At 36.8% G+C, this 12,808-nt stretch overlaps 1 protein-coding gene across 4 annotated transcripts in view; it reads left to right on the forward strand.

Moving 5' to 3' along the window:
• The first annotated feature begins 1,543 nt into the window (after window positions 1-1,543).
• Window positions 1,544-12,808, forward strand: part of LOC129765169 (synaptic vesicle membrane protein VAT-1 homolog-like) — a 127,774-nt gene continuing 116,509 nt past the window's right edge. The window contains exons 1-2 of one of the 4 annotated variants that reach the window (XM_055765088.1): window positions 1,544-1,700; window positions 2,082-2,549. The gene's annotated coding sequence lies outside the window, so the exon portion shown is untranslated. The remainder of the gene's footprint in view (window positions 1,701-2,081; window positions 2,550-12,808) is intronic. The other 3 variants (XM_055765091.1, XM_055765089.1, XM_055765092.1) reach the window with 3 other exon arrangements.

Genomic DNA, 12,808 nt, shown 5'->3' on the forward strand with positions numbered 1-12,808 from the left:
TATTACATATACAATATGATCCTGACAAGTCTGGGATCGAGCATGATTTATTAGGGCACCTGTTTGTAATATATTACTCCTAGAGACGTCAGTTAATCGTTCGATTATTTCAAATAATCGAATATCTGAAATTATAATGGATTAATTTTGTATCGAATAATTTGAAATAAAAATATGAATACATCGTATAATTGTCACTGTAATCGCGATTAATGAAAAAAGGAATCTTTCTCAAGGTTAATGCTTTTTTTTAGGCTAAGAATTAGGCTATATATTATTTTTTATCCAACTTTTTTATCCAGCCATCTAACATCGACGACCCGATAGACCACGCGACCAGAATGACAACGTGATACGAGATTATTTCAAGAAATAAATGTTCGTTCGATTAATCGAGTATTGAAAGACAACTATTCGAATGAATCGAATATTGAAAAATGCCCGAACGATTAATCGACAATCGAATAAATGAAAAATTTAGACATCACTAATTACTCCGTAGCTTTCGGTGACAGTGAACTGCAAAGCATTTACGAGAGGAAAATATTATTCAAATTATAAGCACACAGAAAAACGGCGTTTTGTGTCATCTTCAGTAACAACGTCTTCTGCTTCTTCTTTTTTGACTTCTGCCAGTTCATATTTTCGGGTCAAATAATTTTAGGTGCTTCCAGTTTCTACAGGTGTTTTGCAAGTTATAACGAAAACGTAAAATGTAATTGGCATGTGATAACGACAGGAAGTTGTTACTGAAAACTGCCCAAAAAACATGCACAAAACCAAACAAAACGTAATCCATTTCTATCTTCCTAGCCCTATTTCAAGACTTATCGGTTGCAAGAGGAAATAACCTTGAGCTTATCTCGCACTATCGCATCTACTTTGTAGCAATGGAATTTGTCATTCATACATTTTCTCCTATTCTTCCTTGCAATTCCATTTCGGTGAGTGCGCGCCTCTATGAATGTAATTCTGTGAACGGACCCTCAGCATTAAAAGCTATAAAAGTATCATGCCGGTTGAAAAACTATCTAATGGATTATAGCATGGGCGCTCTCTTTTTCGTGTGAGTTACAGTCGACTCTTGTACAACAGTTTGAGTTACAGAGCAATATTGCATATGCAGCTAGGGGAAATTATCCCTTCTTCAGCGGGTAACAAACACACCGAAAGAAGCTTCCTTTTGTCATCGATGCATCGGAAGACCGTGTCCTGGCATATGTTGAAGCAAGTTCGCCTTATTTACCATGAAATATGTGATTTTCTCATTGAGAATGAATTGTTCCTTTGTTTTGCCTGGCAAATTGATTCCTTTCCGTGACCAAAGACGATATTGGGCGACTTTATTCGATCATGTATACGACCATTCAATTGTTGCATGGAAATGTTGGTGCCGCTAATTATACAAACACTACGCCTGTTGAGCATGCAATCCTTCCATGTGTGTGTGTGTATATGTCCCGCCGATTATCCGTATGTATTGCTGTGCGGCTATCACGAGAAGACGACACACCAACAAGGGCGGAAAGCGACTCTCCGCAAGGAACAACAGAAGCGGTTATACGACACCCGCTTTGGGTTTCGATTGGGATCAATCATTTCACTTTGGATTTCCGTAGCGTTCAGTTCAGTGTGAGCGATTGGAGGATCACTTCTTGTCCGTGTTTGTTTGAGTAGTCCCGTGTGTTAACTATTGTTAAGTGAGTTTCGTTGTTTTATTAAAGGATATAATTTTGAAGTATTATTTAACAAACCATTTTTTTCATGCTTTGTTAGCTGCGTAGGGTTTTTTTTTGTTTCAATGATTCAGTGCTTCAGATGCAGTTTATAAAGTTGGAATGAGTTTGGGAGTTTGTGAGATATAGCAAAAAAAAAAGACTAAGGGCAACCATATTTCCGCTGTCTGTGAAGTGTGGAAGTGTTCTGAACCAATTTTTGCACACAAAAAAGAGTAGTTGGTGTTCGCCAGTTCGTACCCGACCAAGAAGAAGATCGAAGCGATCAAGTTTTGTACATTTTGCTTTCCCTTCCTTTAATTCCTGTTGGCTAATTATTTGACCGGTTCGTTCTCTCTTCTTCAGCAGAGTCCCTCGACTTCGTTGCTTATACGCTCAATATTGCAACCGCGCGCGCCTTTCCTTGGACGTTCGATTATAAAGAGTAATATTATATTTGCTCTCGTATATTCCGGCGTGGTTACGCCAATCTGCAGCAACAAATAATAAAAAAAACGCGACAGCGACGACCATCACAAAGTGCGAGTGTGTTATATTGCAGAAGAGAGCTGCTAGTGTTGTGTGGCACAAGTATAAAAAATATATATAACAAAGAAAAACGTATCATCGTCTGTCCGGCTTCTCTTCGATTCCGTTTAGTCGCATTCGAGTCAGTTCCGAGAGTAGTGCGTTGTCGGTTCCCCGAGGCCAGTTGAACATACGCGAAAATTCGAAAATTTCATGCTGCAAGTGACACACACGGAAAACTAGGCGTGATAAGTTTGCTGCCGTTCTGGAACCCCCTTCTCGACAGCCCAGGAGAAAACACATATGGTGAGTCATAGTTGCTGTTTTCCACTCGATTTTGTTTTTTATCCACCAAGCCGGGACAATCCTGCCGGCGTACGAATTGCTCATTCTGAATTATCAGGCTCTAGACGCGGCTAGACCGATATTTCTCGGTTGATACGATAAGTGTGGTGGTTCCGGTCAATTCGATAGCGCTGAGTGCCAGTACGAACAACATTCTTGCTTAGTGTTATTTGAACTGTATAATCCCGATGTTTTCATTTGCAATTCTGTCAGTAGCCAATCATGTTTGCATAATGTGAAAATTTCTGTGCTTGAACATATGCCTCGTTATCTTTGTCGGTATGATTATTTCTAGACGTATTGACATCAATGGCAAGGGTCTGTAAACATATGTCATTGTATGAAAACTTATTTTCTAATAAATTCTCAAGGGATAATTAAATACCTTAATCGTAACTACTTCGTTATTATCTGTTACATTTGCGTTTTAAACAGCATTGTTAGTGTGTTCGAACGGTTACTCGTAGTGGTATTATATATTTTTCTAGTTTCGAGAATTACAGGTACACGTTGTATCGATAGTTCTTGAGAATATATTATTTTGTTCAATAAAAAATTCCCATTTTGAAGCCAAATAACAGGCGTGGTCAAACTGTGAATTAAATATCATAGCCGATTCAAAAATACTGATAGTAATGATGCTATGCAATCAGGAACAACTATTCCTAATGTTTTCTACAGACTTAAAAATAACTGGAAAAATTACAAAAAGTGGAGTTTCGAGAAAAAAGCATTCGTGTAAAATTCAATTCATCAGTTTCTCGTCATCTCGTTATGATTTATTTAAATGTTTATATTGATTATTTTACCATATATTTTCCAAGAGGACGCGTGGTAATTTCTTTCCTAGTTTCAGTATATGTGCGTCCAATTCAGCTATAATTAACCTGCGGCCCATCGGGCTCTTTTGGTTGATCCGTCTGGCCCATTACCATTTAGTATGTGTAACAATCATGAAAACTTAAAAAATCATCTAGGAGACATGAGATGAGGATATTCAAGTTTGACAAATTACACATTACACATTACGCATTTACACATCAGTTATTTGTCTGGTTAAGTGGAATCAGTAGATTAAATATCTATTAAATATATTTAATCCGATCATTATGGCAACTCTTGTTGACGTTAGTGAATAAAACTGGAACAATGAATATGAAATTATGAACTATTTTTTGTCATAAGACTATGTCTTTCAGTAATGGTACCAAATCAGAAAAATTCGTTTTACGAACAGTGGGGATATTGCAATTTAAGCTCCACCGTATTCTATAAACAATTCATTCGCGAATTCAATTTATAGTATTCACAATTCATCAGTCATCTAGCTAGCGATCGGACGGCAGCGAGGCTTTTCAAATGACCATTCTCAAGGCCGAGTGTTTAATTTATTTTTCCAAATTGGATGTTTTGAGGCTAGAGGCGAATGAACTAATGAACTTCAAAACTTAATTCAAAATATCATCATCATCAGAATCATCATTCAAATCGACCCGCTCCATCTACCATTCTTTCTCTATGCTAATGTCACACATAGCGGTTTGCTCGATTCTAAGGAAAATTAAAGATAAATATTGCACAGTATGATGCAATTTTTTTTGTGGGGGTACCGTGTCGATTTGCATGCCGTCTGATGAAGAGTGCCTCTGTATTTTAGCTTCACATTATATTTGAATCTGTAGTGGGGTGTAAGTTTGGAATTTCTAAAACGAGAGCGTTACGTGTGAGGGCAAAGTTTCTGGTATGTCAATCATTTTGTTCGAAAAAATAAGAGGTGTATGATTGATGCTGATTACTTATTTACCGAAAAACTAGTTTCAATAGCTCAAAACTGCTTTGAAAACTAACTATAGAAATCACAAAAATTTATAAATATGAGTACCTGCTTGATAGTCCATCGTTTGCTTTTAATTAAAGCTCTCTAAATATTGTGCTCGCTCTGGCCAACTTCAATTTCTATTTTGCTATTGTATTGTACAATAATTCTTCTTTTTTTTATTATTTTTGTCTAAAGGGAGCTTCTGTGAATTCAGGAGTGTGTTTGGATTTATTGGTGTAATGGTGTTGTTTTGAATTATAAGCATAGATTTTGAAAAAATCCAATTTAAAAATAAAAACTAAACAACTCGGTCTTGAGAAATACTGTTTGTATAGCCTTGTTGATTTCCTGTCGTTAGCTGGATGACTGATAAATCGCTAATGACTCATTTGTGATTTTTGTGAAAATTGAATGATCATTTCGTGATTTCAATTATTGCTTCTGGGCAGAGTTGCCAACTACAATTTTCAAAAATCAAGAAGAATGAAAATAAAAATCAGGATAGCTCATATTGTGTTCAATTTTATTCTGCCATTATTATGCCATTATTTTTTTTCAATTTTTCGTCACATTTAACACATCTTAATATTCTATCATGTCAAAACATGTTTTGTCTCACATTTTTTTAGGCTGGCATTTTTTTTTATTTGCAGCGATCGTTAGATCGTTTATATATTTTTTTTGTCTCAAAAATCTACAGCTTCACTACAGTGAATTTCATAGAATCAATATTAAGAATTTCTTTGAATTTATTATCCATACTTTGGAATGAACCTTTACTCATCAAATGAGGAGAGCATATCAGCAATGAATGAGTTGTTGAAAAATTCTTCACGTTTTTGAATGTATTTCGATTAAAAATCGATTAAAGATATATTTATTATGGTTTCGACATTAAAGTTGATTCTACTTTGAATCCGACGAACAAATGTTATATAAAATCTCATTATATTGGATTTGAAATCAAAAAGCTTCTCTTGCGTAACATTACACTTTGAAAGGTATTCTTTCATCATTAACTTTGCGGCTGCTCGTATCACTGCATCACGCAAGGCAGTGTTGTTCATTCCTCTGGCGCCTCTTGCAAAAATCTACTTGACTATCACAAAGCACCATCTTTCAATGGATACGTGTCAAAATTTGACAGCAATCGGTCGATTGGTTCGTGAGTTACAGCATTGAGAGTGAAGCAATTTTTGTTATTGTGAAAAAAATAAAAAAATCACAAATCAATGAAAACGATGGCAAAATTGCATGAATTGGACTTCGAATTGCTTCCGCATCCACCGTATTCTCCAGATCTGGCCCCCAGCGACCTGTTCGCAGACCTGAAGAGATTGCTCGCTGGCACGAAATTAAAGACCGTTGATGAAGTGATTACCGAAACTGAGGCCTATTTTGGAAAAAAACCGAAAGAGTACTATAAAAATGGTATCGAAAAGTTGCAAGATCGCTATAATCGCTGTATCGCCCTCGAAAGCAATTATGTTGAATACCAAAATTGAATTTTGCGAAAAAAAATAGTTTTACTATGTACCTTATAAACTTTTCCGCCAAACTGTTATGTGTGGACCAGATAACTATTACGACAGCTCTCATTTCCAATCAGAAAAATTTTTACAGGCATCCTTGTATATTTTTCTACGGATACTTTCTATTCTGATAAATTAAAAATTACAAAAATCAGTGCTCTAGACAGCGAACAATCAACAGTACATATTGATGCTTAGGATGAATTTGACAATCTACTAGAATTGCTTCGCGAAACGTTTACGCTCATCACTCAGGGAATCGGTGTAAAGGTTCAGTACCGCAGGTCCAATTGGTCGACAGTGTTAATCCCAAAGTTGTCAAGGAGTGGTTTATCTTGATGTTTAAAAGAAAACTTTTGAAGCCATTTTTATGATTCAACAATCGTGCGAAAATGTAAGGTGAACATTTTTCGCATTGCATTGAAACCGGTCAAATTATATTGCATAATCTAAAATTTAAAAATAAATATCTAATTAATCGGAAACCTGAATTTATTTTATAAGACTTTCTATGGGTTCAGCATCGCTACTTTTAGGTTTGGAATTGTATTGATAAACGTTAAGTGAAAGAATTGTATACTATACAGCAATTCCACGCCAAAACAGCCCAAACACAGCAAATTGTAATCCGACCCTCTCCGTTTCTTTTTCGAAACTTGATACTTATGATGGAAAATACCCAAAGTCACAATTTTCATTATCATATGACCAATTCAAATTACGGCTGATTTTTAAAAAGGGCGTGTTCAAAATTATTGATCTTTCAAAAAATCATAGGTCAAAATCTAAATGTATGATTAAAATATGATGTTTGACAAAGATGAAAAAATTACATTTGAAATGCACATATAAAGAATCTAAAAATTGAATAAAATAATAACCACAATAATAAACACATTGTAACACTTTTGTAATTTTTGTATATTTTCAATAGAATACCCTTCCAATGTAATAAAGTTCTACATACTGTGGTGCTGTGGTAAGCTCATGGAAATGGAGATATGCATTTTGGGAAATTTATGAATCTTTATTCCTTTGTGAAATCTCAACCATTTAAGAAAAGTAAAACAAAACATGAAATCATGGAATCTAAATGGAAAGTTTTATCCTAGAACTGACCGTTCTCGAGATATAACCAATTTAATATAATTGAAATCTTGTTCGTGATTTTGAATACACCTTTTTAAAAAATCAGTCATAGTTTAAATTGGTCATATTAGGCTGTCAAAAAAGTCCTGCGGTATTTCCGCGAGGTGTCATTGTAAGCGCGTAGTTCTAGTTGTATTCATTGTATCGAGTCATACTATAGCTTGTTGAAAAGGTATTTTTACGCGCTATAGTATAGTCCTTGACAGTGTTTTGCTTGGTTAAGTCGTTCGTGAGTTATAGTGTCGCAAATATGGAGCAAAATAAAGAGAAAATCCGACATATTTTACAGTACTACTATGACAAAGGCAAAAATGCATCTCAAACTGCCAATAAAATTTGTGCAGTTTATGGACCCGATACAGTTTCCATTTCCACCGCACAACGATGGTTTCAACGTTTTCGTTCTGGTGTAGAGGTCGTCGAAGATGCGCCACGCTCCGGAAGGCCTGTCGTCGAAAATTGCGACAAAATCGTTGAATTAGCCGAGAAAGACCGGCATAGTAGCAGCCGTAGCATCGGCCAAGAGCTGGGGATAAGTCATCAAACCGTTATTAACCATTTGAAGAAGCTTGGATTCACAAAGAAGCTCGATGTATGGGTGCCACACACGTTGACGCAAAAAAACATCTTTGACCGTATCGACGCATGTGAATCGCTGCTGATTCGCAACAAAATCGACCCGTTTCTGAAGTGGATGGTTACTGGCGATGAAAAGTGGGTTATTTACGACAACGTAAAGCGCAAACGGTCGTTGTCGAAGCCCGCTGAAGCGGCTCAGACGGTGGCCAAGCCCTCATTAACGACCAGGAAGGTTCTGCTGTGTGTTTGGTGGGATTGTCAAGGAATAATCTATTATGAGCTGCTTCCCTATGGCCAAACGCTCAATTCGGACCTGTACTGCCAACAACTGGACCGCTTGAAGGTAGCACTCATGAAGAAGAGGCCATCTTTGATAAACAGAGGCCGCATTGTCTTCCATCAGGACAACGCCAGGCCACACACTTCTTTGGTGACGCGCCAGAAGCTCCGGGAGCTCGGATGGGAGGTTCTTTTGCATCCGCCGTATAGTCCGGACCTTGCACCAAGTGACTACCACTTGTTTTTGCCATGGCGAACGAGTTAGGTAGTCAGAAGTTAGCCACAAAAGAGGCCTGTGAAAATTGGCTATCCGAGTTTTTTGCCAATAAGGAAGCGAGCTTCTATAACAGGGGTATTATGAAGTTGGCATCTCGTTGGGAACAATTCATCGAACAAAACGGCGCATATTTGACTTAAAACAGATGATTGTAACTAATTTTATGAACAAATGAAAATTCAAACAAAAAACCGCAGGACTTTTTTGACAGCCTAATATTATAACGAAAATTTGGATTTTAGGTAGTTTAAGTACGCCAACGGCGCAAGAGTTGAGTATACATAGTGATGAGGTTTTTCTTTGACGCTGACATTGTCATTGGGCCCACAGATTTGGCACATCAAACAAAAAGAACTATTTGCATAAACTTTATTGGATAGTTCGCGATGACGGTGGTACGGTGTCGACATCTGGATACAACATTGGTTTGAATGAGGCAGACTATTCTTTATCATATCAGTCGGCCCGAAGGCTGTTTTAAAATGTGACTAATTTTCTTGGCGTTAAAAATTTCTTTGGCCGTTGCGAAATGTTTTCGCTAAAATCATTCACAATGAATCACAAAACATGTGATTTAGTCTTATGAAACTATCGTCCTCTAGTGACAACTTATGATTTTTTATTGCTTTGCACAAGTCCGCTTCCTCTATCACAAAAATCGAAGGGTAAATCTATAGACGACAAACTTTAATCCGCGTATTAGAAATGCGAGAAAGTAAAACACAAAAATCAAAGAAAACAAGTTGTACAAGATTGGTGAAACATCATCATGTCACTCGCAACCCACATTTGGATAACTTAAAACTTGATACAATTCAATATTAGATGACTTAGTAGAAAATGACTAGAAAATCAGAAAAATATTTATTATCATGCAGCAATAGCCGGTCAGCTTAAATATTACTTTCATCGTTCCATCGATGTGAAGCTGAATGACAATTTTGATTGTATCTTGTGGCACCTACAGTGAATCAAAAAATTGCCCGTACAGTTACTGTTCTAATAAAAAATAAGCTTAAACACATATTTAATCAATCAACAGAAATGTCATATTTATTTCGTTTTATAGTAAAACACTCCCTTATGCATATGCATCATTGAAAGCATGTTAGAATTCATTCCACTTATTGAAAAACGATAAAAACAAAAAATTGTTAAATAAAGACGCCAAAAAATTGTCCGTACATCTTGAAGAATCGTACCAAGTCGATCGGAAGTACCAAGTCAATACTTGGTATGGCCTCCTTTCGCAGCAATCACACTCTGTAGACGCCTTTTCATAGACAGTGCCAACTTTTGTGTTATTTCCGGAGAGATCTTCTGCCATTCTTGCATCAGAACCTCTTTCAGCTGGTTCTGGTTCTGAATCTGGTGCTCACGGATCTTTCGCTCCAAATGGTCCCACAAATTCTCGAACGGATTGAGATCGGGTGATTGGGGAGGATGGGGAAGTGTTGACTTGACGTTGTAGAGGAGCCATTCCTTGATAAGACGAATGTTTTGGATCAATATCTTGAACGAACTGAAAATTGGATCCATGACCCAACTTTTCCGCGCTAGCCTTCAAATGCGTCTTCAAAATGTCCAAGTAAACCAATCGATCCATAGTCGATTCAATAAACGTCAGGTTTCCAGGACCACTTGCACTAAACGCACCCCATACCATAACATGACCGCCACCATGCTTGACTGTTGGTCGCAAATTTTTTGATTCCAATTCGGTATTCGGTTTACGCCACACTCTTACTTGTCCATCAGAACCAAAAATGTTAAACAACCTCTCATTCGTGAAAATCAGGTTCTTCCAGAACTTCTCTGGTTTAACCACGTACTTCTGGGCATACTCCAGACGCTTCTTCTTATTTTTAGCTGATATGAATGGCTTCTTTCGTGCAACGCATCCTCGATACCCTTTGTCATGGAGCACATTCCGTATTGTTTGAGGGTTAACCTTGATGTTGGCGTTTTGTGACAAGCTGTCAGCCAACTTAGGAGCACTCAACTTTGGATTTTGTTTGATTTCCCGCAGAAGTATGCGATGGTGACGGTCTGTGGGCTTTGGCTTGCGGCCTCTTCCAGGAGTTGTTTCCAAAGAATTAGTTTTCTTGAAGTTCTGAAGCACATATTGAACAGACGATCGTGGTCGATTCACAACATCTGCGATTTCGAACAAGCTTTTGCCTTCATTTCTCAGATCCACGATCAGTTTGCGAATCTCAACTGGGATTTTACTGTGGGAAACAGCCATTTTTCTAAAAACAAACATAGAAATCGTATTGTAACTTAAAATAAACACCAAATTTTGAAGATTTTACTGTTTTTGCAACTAAAAACACTGGAGCGCACTTCTTTGCTACGTAACGGATGCTGTTTGTGCTGAGGGACAGATTTACATTGCTTATTTTTGAAAAAGTCGTAACTGTACGGACCATTTTTTGGCCCGAATTTTTGAACTTTTTAAACTATATTACGATTTTATCGAGCTCAACATTTTTTTCGGTTATTTTGATGGCTGGGCAATAAAATAGACATATTTGTTTATAAAATGAAACAGATAAACTGCTGCATAGATTATATTTTATACATACATTTTTGTGCTGCAATATTTGAGGCACTGCTGTACGGACAATTTTTTGATACAGTGTATCTAGAATGTCTTGTTCCAATTGAATGATGTGTGCAGAGCCTACTATCAAAACAATTCGAATTCGTACTGAGACATTTTATCTTGTTTTGCTTTTTCGCAAGTGATCCCGTGTTTCGTTCGGATTGGTTGGCGGAAAAAATACTCAAAAATTTGTACAAATGTTTCTTTAGGGTAAGGTGACATTGGCTCGGAGTACGCACGAAAATTTGAATGTACGAATAGAAACAAACAATTTTGTTCGATAGAAGCTGACGAATTCGAACGAAGCAAGGGGGAAGCAATGTAACCACACTAATCCAACTCAATGTGGTTGTTTTCTTCACTATTGCATACAATTCGTACGATATTAACTGTATTGATACATTTTTTTTACACCCAGGTTTTTTTTACGCGGTACATACCTCATAAAAAAACCGTGTTAATTGGAAAATCCGGTTAATTCGAAAATCCGCGTAAAAAACCGCGTTGCTTGGAAAATCCATTCACGAATCGCTGCCCGTAAAAACCGTTGTACAGGCCGGTGAGCTACCTGTTACCTAACACCTGAAATCCACGTAAGAACCGTGATAAGGTGCGGCACTAATTTCCTTCATAAGCGGTAAGCTCCGTTACCAGCACTAATTACCGTAATATGCTCTGAGGGAACATAAGAAAAAAATGTGAGTTGAGGGGGAGATGTGATATTGCACTGGTCTTTTTTCACCGCATAAAAAAATGCGTTAATTTAAAAATCCGCGTAAATAACCGCGTTAATTGGAAAATCCGGAAAATAGTCTTATAATTTTTTGACCCGTTACCAATAGCATTTCTGTCCTGTATGATTCATGTACATAATTGCTGTCCAAACAAAACATGAAACTAGGTTTTTGAAAATCAACAACATTTTCAGAATTTAGTCCTCAAGCCGGTAGAAATCTTAATAACTCACTTCAATGCTAACTTGGCCATTCTAGCATGTATCAGTTTCCGCACATCCTTCCTTTTTCTGAGAAAAGCCTTCTGGAAATTTATATTTGCTCTTAACCTTTTGTAAGGCCGTGGCAACTATATTGCCACCCACGAAATTTTTTTTTTCTCTGTACTTGGAATATTATTTCAATATCTCATTTCACCAAAAACTTCTAAATGTATCTGGCAATACTTATTTTTTTTGGACTTTTTTTTATGTAACAAAACCACTATTTTAGAGCGCCGGCAGAAAATGTTGTTGAAATTCGTTGAAAATGCAACAAGTTGATAAGTTTTTCACTGTAAACGTACTACTTAGGATGTACTGTGTAAGATCATGCAGTTTTTCAATAAAATAAATTGTGTATTTGATGAAAAATTAAAATTTTTACTTCGTTGTCTAGTTTCCCATGACCTTATAAAAGGTTAATGACACTCCAGACTTCAAGGGGCTTGATAACGGATTGAGAAGTATTCAGGATCCTTTCGTTAACCACGCCAACAGTCTGTAAATCCATCGGGTTCATTTTAATTACATTTTTTCCCATCAGGAAAGAAAGTTACAGTGCTGAAATAAACATCAAAATGATCAAAAACTGAAATAAAATGTAATTGCGATAATTTGTAAAAAAATGGGTGGGTTATATCTATGATATAACTGCAAAGTTTACGTAGGAATTGATTTAGTAATTATTTGTTTGTATTGATTAAATTATTGATTGAATGAGCATTGTGTTTCGTAGTCCGTGTTAGGAAAACACATTTCGGAGTACAAAACTACATGTGGATACAGAATGAATACAGATAGAATGAATTCAACAACAAAGCAACTTTTACATCAAATTCTGGAGAACTTCTAGCAGTCTGAGTACAGTTTGTCTCTAGAAGACATTATTTCATTTGCGCTCGAGAATCCGAATGATGGTGACTGGTGGATCACACGCATTGAGGAAGATGGCGATTCTTTCTGCTGAAGGAGGCCAGAATGTG

This window comes from Toxorhynchites rutilus, chromosome 2 (genome assembly GCF_029784135.1).
Source record: "Toxorhynchites rutilus septentrionalis strain SRP chromosome 2, ASM2978413v1, whole genome shotgun sequence".
Taxonomy (NCBI): domain Eukaryota; kingdom Metazoa; phylum Arthropoda; class Insecta; order Diptera; family Culicidae; genus Toxorhynchites; species Toxorhynchites rutilus.